Source organism: Lolium rigidum, chromosome 1 (assembly GCF_022539505.1).
Source record: "Lolium rigidum isolate FL_2022 chromosome 1, APGP_CSIRO_Lrig_0.1, whole genome shotgun sequence".
NCBI classification, from domain to species: Eukaryota; Viridiplantae; Streptophyta; class Magnoliopsida; order Poales; family Poaceae; genus Lolium; species Lolium rigidum.
In genome coordinates, this window is record NC_061508.1 from 336,790,075 (window position 1) to 336,798,962 (window position 8,888).

Sequence of the window (8,888 nt, forward strand, 5' to 3'; positions counted from 1 at the left end):
ACTGTTGACGGTGTCTATATATATTCATGACGATTTTTTGTGGTTTCTTGAATGATATATATGCATTGCTGAAACTCTGCCGTGGCAGAGAAACGCCCTGTTTCTCTGCCGCGGCAGAGAAACGCTGGTACAGCCTAAACCTGTGCCGCGGCAGAGAAATAGCAATTCTCTGCCGCGGCGGAGAGAACCTAGGCCCGGTTCGTACCACGAACCGGGACCAAAAGCCTTCCACCGCGAGCTCCCTGGCCGCACCACGTGTCGAGGCCTTTAGGCCCGGTTTATCTTTGAACCGGGACTAAAGGGTACCCCCTTTAGTCCCGCCTAGTTGGTCCCGGTTCGGGAACCGGGTCTAAAGGCCCAAATGGACCGGGCCTATTGCCCCGTTTTCCACTAGTGTGCTGCAAGCTTTGTAAACAATTCCGAGTAATAAATTTTTTGAAATAGGGGGAACCCAATCTCTGCATCAAACCTTTATTTATACTTTATTTAACAGGACTCTATCAAGATCATAGACCACAAACCCGAAGACACCACTCACCATCTAGAAACCCGACAATGGGTGAAGTAACATGCCATTAGGACCTCTACTCTAAAAACAGAAACAAATGCCCCACCAACTAAAATCCAGGGGCATCCCCGAGTCACCTTATGACGAAAACAAGAGCTCTCAACCGGTTTAGCAGGCTCTTGGGGAGCACCTTTGCCCCCACTTTAGAAGTCGTTACCACCATCACACCGCTGGTCCATCTTCAGGCCAGAGATCCACATAACCCTTGACATTCATGTTGTCGATGCCACCATGGAAGATCTGTTGTGCATAGCACCTGCCGAACATGCATGACTCGGCGTAGCACGTGTCAGCCAAGCATGACTTGACATCTCCTCCATCATCCTCTATCCACCGGCGCGGCTCAACAAACGATGCTCCCAAGAGAGAAAACAACACCACGGTGCCTCCATCATCCGGTCAGGATGACCATATTAGGCTTTCCTTTGGAGCAACACGAGTAGGTCGATAGTCGTTTCTTACGGATGCCTTCATCAAGGTAACAACGGAGAACACCGCCATCGCCCGCCAATCAGCTCAGTTTTCACTGGCAACTATGTCTTCCCGACTCGCAGTCGAGGCTAGATGATGAATCTCGCGATCTGACAACCCATCCTCGGGCCGACCACCTCCAGCAGAGGAAATGAACGCCATCGCCAAGCCTGGACCAGCTGCTCCATGGATCCTCATGACGCGGGAGAAACTGGAGAGAGCCACCGTCGACGGAGCAGCCACCAAAGTTGCAACACGAAAAGAAGCCCGCCCACACCCATCCAGGCCTAGATCCAGCCAAACTCCATGCCGCCACCCGACAGTGACGCCGCCTGCACTTGCCTCATGACCGCCGCCTCCCCATATCGTTGTCGCAGATGAAATCCCAGACATACGTTGCCGCGCACCCAGTCAACAGCCGAGGAAGGCTGCCGCGCCAAGCCACCAAGGCTTTGCCCGGCAGTGCTTCGGGCGGTGGTGGCAGGGGCGGCGAGCACATGGGGGAGGGCGAGAGGAACCTCTGGCGGCCGCCCTGGCGTGGCGCCACTGCGCAGAGGTGGAGAGAGGTTAGGGTCGGGGATGGAGAGAGGTTAGGTCAAGTAATACATGTGTGTACTTACCTATGAAATGCAAAATTCTAATATTGATCTATTGCATATTCGTGCAAGGTACAAAATTTAGACAAGCTCGGAACCTTTCTCTAGAATTTTCAGTTATTTGCCCTCAATAGTATGAACGTAGACCACCATGTACGGTAATAAAATACGTCTTCTGTTTTTCAAAACGGCATGTTGCGGCAGTTTCCTGAGAAGATCAGCGACATTAATTCAGGAATTTTTGCCTATGACGGCCGGTTAAAATTTTTTAACCTGATAATAAACGTGGAAAGTCCTGTACGTGTGTGAAGTCTGAAGATTTGACGATTGGAGAATGGACAAAGTCAGCCTGGTACACCCCAAGTTACTGTTCAAAGTTCTTTTCACCCCATGCGCCGGTGATGTATGCATGTCAACATAGTCAAGTTTTTCTCCTGTCTAGGGATTCTGTTTGTTCCCGGCCGGTAAGGAATATGAAAAGAGCATCCGGTCCTTTGAAATGTTTTTTTGACTTAGAATAATCCTAATGAAAGTACCATAGCTAGCAACATGTAACCACGTGCAATGCCAATAGATATTTAGGTGACATGGCATGTTATTAAATGAGGAGAAAGATGCTTGCGGTAATTAGCTATGTTATCATAACATCACATTTTCTAAGACAAGATAAGTTTATAATCTAATAAATATTATTTTGCATGATATTACACATATATGTTATTAAGGGAAGTCCTAATATGGGTACGATCTTCATCAATTCTCCCTCCACCTCATCATTTCTCCTAGCTGGCAAAATTAGAAACACTCCTTGGTGGAGCAACTGTGGGTGTCCTAACCACTATCACTAGCGAAAGTTGTGTCTATGTTAGTATGTACAATCACCTGTGTTTTTTGTGTGTACTCGGCAAAGCGCACCTATGCCAAGTGTCAGAGTAGGGTACACGCCAAACAAAACGGTGCCGTTTACGAATACTAGGTAGAGACATAACACATTACACTGGATAAAATACACTCGGCACCGAAAACTAAACGACAAAGGAAGGGCATCCTTGCCGATTGTCGTACCACGACACTCGGCAAAGTAAGATGTCACGTGGCTTTCCTTCCGCGCTCCTAACATCCACACTGACATCGTCTATCTTTGTCAAGTGCCAGATGGAAGGAACTCGGCAAAGGACCCCTTTGCCGTGTTTTTTTTTAGATTTTGTGTCAAACATAAATTCGGAGAAGTGTGGGAGTTTTCCCACCAGATCTTTAGTGAGTATGGATGTTCTTTACATAGTCCCTTTTCGAAGGTACACGAAAAAAGCACTTTGCCTAGTGTCATATCTTGACAGTAGGCAAAGACATGCCATTTCGACAGAAAAGGTAGGGAGGGCACCGGTTCGGAATCACGTGAAATCGAAAGAGAGCGGCACTATTTTTCAAAAACATTTGGATCAATGGAAAGTTGACATTTAGTTCAAATCTAGCACGATTACAACGAAATTGGAAGGAAGACATCACAAAAATCCATGGATTCCTAGAAAGCTAACGTGTAGCGGGTACATGAAACATGGGGTGTAGGTGGTCTTGTATGTTTGTGCACGGGTTTTGCTCAACTGTATATTGCGTTCCTTGGAGCTGCTTTACAAACAAACAAAAATTCAGCACTCCGGAAAAAGCTAGATGAAACTTTTAAGTTCTGCACGCTAGGTGCAAGTACATTGGGTGCACCACATACTTTCCCGTGGTGTGCCGTGATATCGACAAAGGGGTGTGTTTGCCGAGTCTCTTGTGTGTTCTGAGTGTGCCGTCATGAAGCACTCGGAAAGGATATTGCTTTCCGCTTTTCGCTGTTAAACCAAGCATTTTTTTACGCAGACGGTTTAGCATGTGGATTGACCGATAGAATGCTCTCGACAACCACACGGCACACATCTCGTCCCCATGGGTTCTTCGTCGTCGTATGGCGCATGCGCTGATCTATCTATGACTTCTTCCATGTCCATCTATGTTTGTCGTACATGCAGGATGTTTGCCTTGCTTTGATCTCACCAATTTTTTTTCTCTCAGCTCTTTGTTTTCTCTCGTAGCTAGTGTCACAGGACAGGTCAAGAGAAGGGACAAAGTTCCTCACTCGGCCAAAGTTTTCTTCTCTCGGCTCTTTCTTTTTGTCTGAAGTCCATCTATAATCCGAACCAGACTAATAGGAAAAGGAGCCATAGATAGCATATGCACTCATGACTCATGCATGCATGTATAGTGGCATACTCCTCTCAAATGATATATGGCTATCAAAAAATATTTCGAAATAATGCTAGCACGTACGATCTACAATATATACATCGATATGTACAAAGGATGTATAGGGGTAGGGTGTGCGTGTGTGCGTTCATAGGGGTGAGTGTATGCGCGTGTATGTGAGCGCCTGCGTTTGTACTGTGTTTCTCAAAAAAAAAAAAAAAAAAAAAAAGACAGCTCTACGTATTTACATAGGGCCGGGGCCTAGCACAGCTTCTCAGGTCAGGCGAGCCAAGAAGATGGGACGGCGAGGTCGAGGTTCAGGTCTAGGTTCAGACAAGTGGAGCGGTGGAGGTCGCCGGCTCCTCGATCCCTCACCGGCCGGGGCGGCGGCCTCCTCAGTAGTCATGCTCGAGCCGTCAATGTCGCTGCTCGCGTCCGCCTCATCCTCCCCCGGAACACCGATCGACAGCGTCAGGTCACACACCGCCGCCGTCTGCTTCTTCTGACTCGTCTTGCAATCAGCGTGACACGGCCAGCCGATCGCCTGCAGTGACAGTACAATAGTCAATACATTGCAGTGAGTATGTATGGGAGTAATAGTTTGGCAGAATCTTGGGCCTGCCACCAAACAAACTAAGATAATTAACAAAAAAAGATTGAAGAGAACATACATATATACAAGCCTGCATATGTATGATCGAATAATGGTAATTAATTGGAAGCTTTGCTTCCTCTGGATATGTTTATTCATTTTTAGTTGCATAAATAAAAACTGAGAATATTACCTTCTCTGTGGTGATTAGCATGCTCGAGTTCCACGGCGGACGCTCTCTACTCTGCTCCCAACTTCTGAGAACTTCCTCGATGGACGGTCTGTACAACCAGCATGTTCGATCAGCATCTCAGTGTTATGCACATGCACGTTACTTTAAGAGCTGAATTAACACACTCAAATTGTTATACTCACATTTGGTAACGCGGCGAGGACGAGCGGTGGTGGGCGCCGCGACAGCGACGCACCTTACAAGAAGCGTTGATCGTGTCCGAAGCAGCTGCCGGGTTCCATTCTTTTGACTCATCATCGACGCATTGATCTTTATGACGATCCACAAACACGTTGGCAGGGGTGTCCGTGTTGTTACTATTGTTGCTTGAGCTTGATCGGTGCATCTGTGGGATCACCAATTTTCGAAAGAGAAAGAAGGGCGTCATGCATGGTTTCTTGGATAAAGCTATATATATGAAAGACATATATATATGTATGGCCTTTTGGTACACAATCTGCAGTGTTTTTGCAACGTATAGGATAGTCCGTACCTGAAGATGGCTCTTGATGTGAGATATGCTGACTCCCTTCTCACCCATAAGCTGAAGAATTCGCTTCGGTGTTGCCTCTGCAAACAAGATTTTTGAAAGAGAATTTGCATGTCAACATCGGATTAAATTTTCAAGAGAGAGTTTGATTTATGATAGCCAGATTTGGGATCGATGCATGTAAGAAAAACAGTATGTTATATCTATATGTATATAATACTCCCCTCCATGCCACGAAACTTAATTATATAGTGCCTAGATACGTCTGAATTTAGACAAACTTCCAACATGTTTCATGGGACAGAGAGAGTATAAAAGTTTTATCCAAAATTGGGATAAATGATACATTTTTTCGGCAAAATGACAGGCCAACTGCCATTCATTACCAAAACGACGCCGAGGAGAACACAAGTACTTCTAAGAGCCATACAAATAAGGAAGAAAAAATGGGCAAGATTAGAGTTTCATATGTATTATATTATATTTTTTTTGTACTTTCTCCGATCTAAATTAATTGACTCTACTTTGTCTAGATAGATCGGAGGGAGTATAGAACAAGGAAGCTGACCATTACGTACCTTTGCATTGTAGTATTCAGAAAAGTTATTGGTCTCATTTGGACCGTGTAAATCTCGATCCATCATGTAGAAAATAAATTTAGTTTTTTATTATGACGGAAAATGGTTAATTAGTTTGGCGAAGGAGATAGATAAGGGTGAAAACTTCTTACTGAACCTATTGGCAACTCCATTTAGCAGATCTTATCCTCTCGTACATATGCATATCTTTGATATCCAGTAATTTTGGACGGGAGAGGTCTTAAACACCGTTTGCACCATTAATTGTAGTGACGTCCTTAAACAACAAATTTCGGCTAATAAATGAGGAGCGAATTCATCATGCACAAATTCCGTCCAAAGGGCGTTGATGTCATTTGTTTACTTGCAGAAGGAAATTATCTTTTGTCCAAAAAGCTCTTCATCCTGCATGCGTATCACGTGGGGTTTTCTTTCTTTCCTCTTCCATGAACTTGAACTAGCTTGAAGTTGAACGAACTCCGGCCTAACCTACCACGCAACTAAACCAATACTGAATGCAGAAAGGACTGACTTTAATCGATCCATACCGTGATTTTGAAGTTTGAACAGACTGCCAGCTGTCTAAATTCATGAAATCAAGTTTCATATCCACATGCAAATGTGCAATTAGCAGGCCGGCATGCATGTGATGAGAGAGAGAGAGAGAGAGAGAGAGAGAGAGAGAGAGAGCAGCTTTTTGTTTTGAGAGGGAGGGAGAGGTAGAGAGAGCAGCAAGAACTCACCATCTGGGCCGCCGAGGCAGTCGACAGCCTCGATAAACTGCCGATGCAGCTCTTCCGTCCACCGCATCCGCGGCTCGTCAGATCGGTTGTACTGCCGGACGCCTCTCCTTTCGAACCCTCTCATATTTTTCCTCTCTACCTGCAGCTAGACCTAGCACTTCAATTCGATCTGATCCCAAGCCACACACACACGACGACTGATGCAACTGCGGAATCAAGTAACTATATAGAGGGGGAGAGAGAAAGAGAGTTTGGTTTGGCCAAACAATGATGAACTCGAAGCCAGTACTATAAAAAAAATTAAGTACTTGTTTATTGACTACAGTGCGCAACGTACTATATATGCCCGCTAGAATGTATGCGATCGGAGAGAGAGAGAGAGAGAGAGAGATGTCTGACTTCTCTGACCTAGTCCAGTCAAACATGCTCGCTCGCTTGCTCTCAGAAAGGTATAGGCGTATAGAAGCTAGCGAACACAAGCTCAAATTCGAGAAAAAGTTGGCCTGTCCATGTTCATGAGACAGCCAAAGTAATTAGTATACACTAATTCATTCACATATAAGATATATATTTATCACACATGTTGATCATATGCATCGAATCGATCCCTCAAGCTCTCACACAATTAAAGGATCCATTTGTCTGGGTAGATCTTCCGGCCTCGTAGTGACAGCTACGCATGTGAACAGTTCACCTGTTTGACAAAAGAAAAAAAGGTTTTCTGTTTCGTGTGTGAATTTAACTTGTTCAAAGTTGCAGCATTCATGGTGTGTGACTCTCTGAATCGCTAGGTTTGACAAACCTATTCAAGATTTAAAACTGCCAGTATGTACACCAACTTAATTACGTTGATGCATAAGTATAAACTGTATGTATGTATAGTCTATGTGTAGTGTAGACTTAGTTCAAAGGTAGGAGTAGCATGAAGCTGACACATATAAATATATTTGAGCCCTGGGTTATTCTACCTATTGGAGAAGTTACATATGTAGAAAATCGTGTGTGAAACCAAGTGAAAGTGGACATATTCGTTTAGAAAATTCTTTTTTCAGGAACTACAGAGAGTTCAAGTTGCTAAATAGGTGCCTTGTTATTGAATGGGGAAAGGGGTGTCTAGCTACAATATTCACTTTCACGACCTAAATAGAAATATGTATAGAACCTACCTTGAAATATACCCCTTCCTTCCTAAATTAGGAAGCCGGCCTATAGTTTTCAGTTAAAGTCAAACTTTTTAATGTTTGAGCAACTATGTACAGAAAAATATCAACATCACAAATTTTAAATGCACATAATATAAAAATATATTTCATGATGGTTTTACAAATATTAATTTGGGATTATAAATGTTGACACTTTTTTCTATATAGTTGGTCAAATTTTAAGAAGTTTAACTTTATTTAAATATTATAGGCATCCTATTTTAGGATAGACGGAGTATGATTTGATGAAGTCGTGCAATTATGTCATTTGGATAGTTCCAAGAATCAGATCGATATATATGTGCTGCTAGAAATTCTCCTCCGCATTGGGAATTTAACAACGAAGAGATATACATGTGGTTGACATTGTAATCAAGGAGTAGAAAGGGACAGGGACGCAGCCTTTTGAAATTCTTTCCTTAGCTAGCTAGACTTAGCATTCTAGGGGCTTTTGCTAAGTACTCCATTCGTTTGGGATTATAAGGCCAAATAGATTTTTAAATATGATAGGGATTATAAGGCCTATCTCATTTATTGTCCCCTCTCCTTCAATGCATGTTTACCATTTTCTCTCTATTCTCTCATGTATGTGAAACTATTAGATCAAGTGCAATAGTATAGCCCGCGGTTGGCTATAAGCAAGATGACATGTCATATATAGCCAATATATAGCTAACATGTACTACCTCCGACCCAAGGAATAAGGCGCACGCGTATTCCAAGACGAACTTTGACCATAAAAATTGAGCAACAAAATCTTGGTTATATTATATGTAATTAGTATCGTTGGATTCATATTGAAAAACACTTTCTAATGATGTTAATTTTATACAAACAATCTTTATATATTTAAAGTAATACTTAGTCAAACGAAAAACACGTAAAACGAGGCGCCTTATTCCTTGAATCGGAGGTAGTACAATAGTTGGCTATAAAAATGTACTAGTTTATCAATACATGGTCCATATTTCACTCTCACAAAGTGTCTAGGAGCACGTGCTAGAGCTGGCTCTTGCATGAGAGCCCACTCCTCTTCCCTCCCCTCTTCTCTCGCCTCTTCTCTCCCCTCCAACTAAGCATAAATATTATATTTAAATCCTTATAGTCTGCTGACTAAGCCTTATTGTACTTGTTCTTAGTTCATGTGGTAATTAAGGAGAAGAGTTATGGACTTTCTTGGTCTTTGCAAA

At 43.3% G+C, this 8,888-nt stretch overlaps 1 pseudogene; it reads right to left on the bottom strand.

Moving 5' to 3' along the window:
• Positions 1-4,130: 4,130 nt before the first annotated feature.
• On the bottom strand, positions 4,131-6,620 carry LOC124663877 (annotated as a pseudogene).
• Between the last annotated feature and the right edge of the window lie 2,268 nt (positions 6,621-8,888).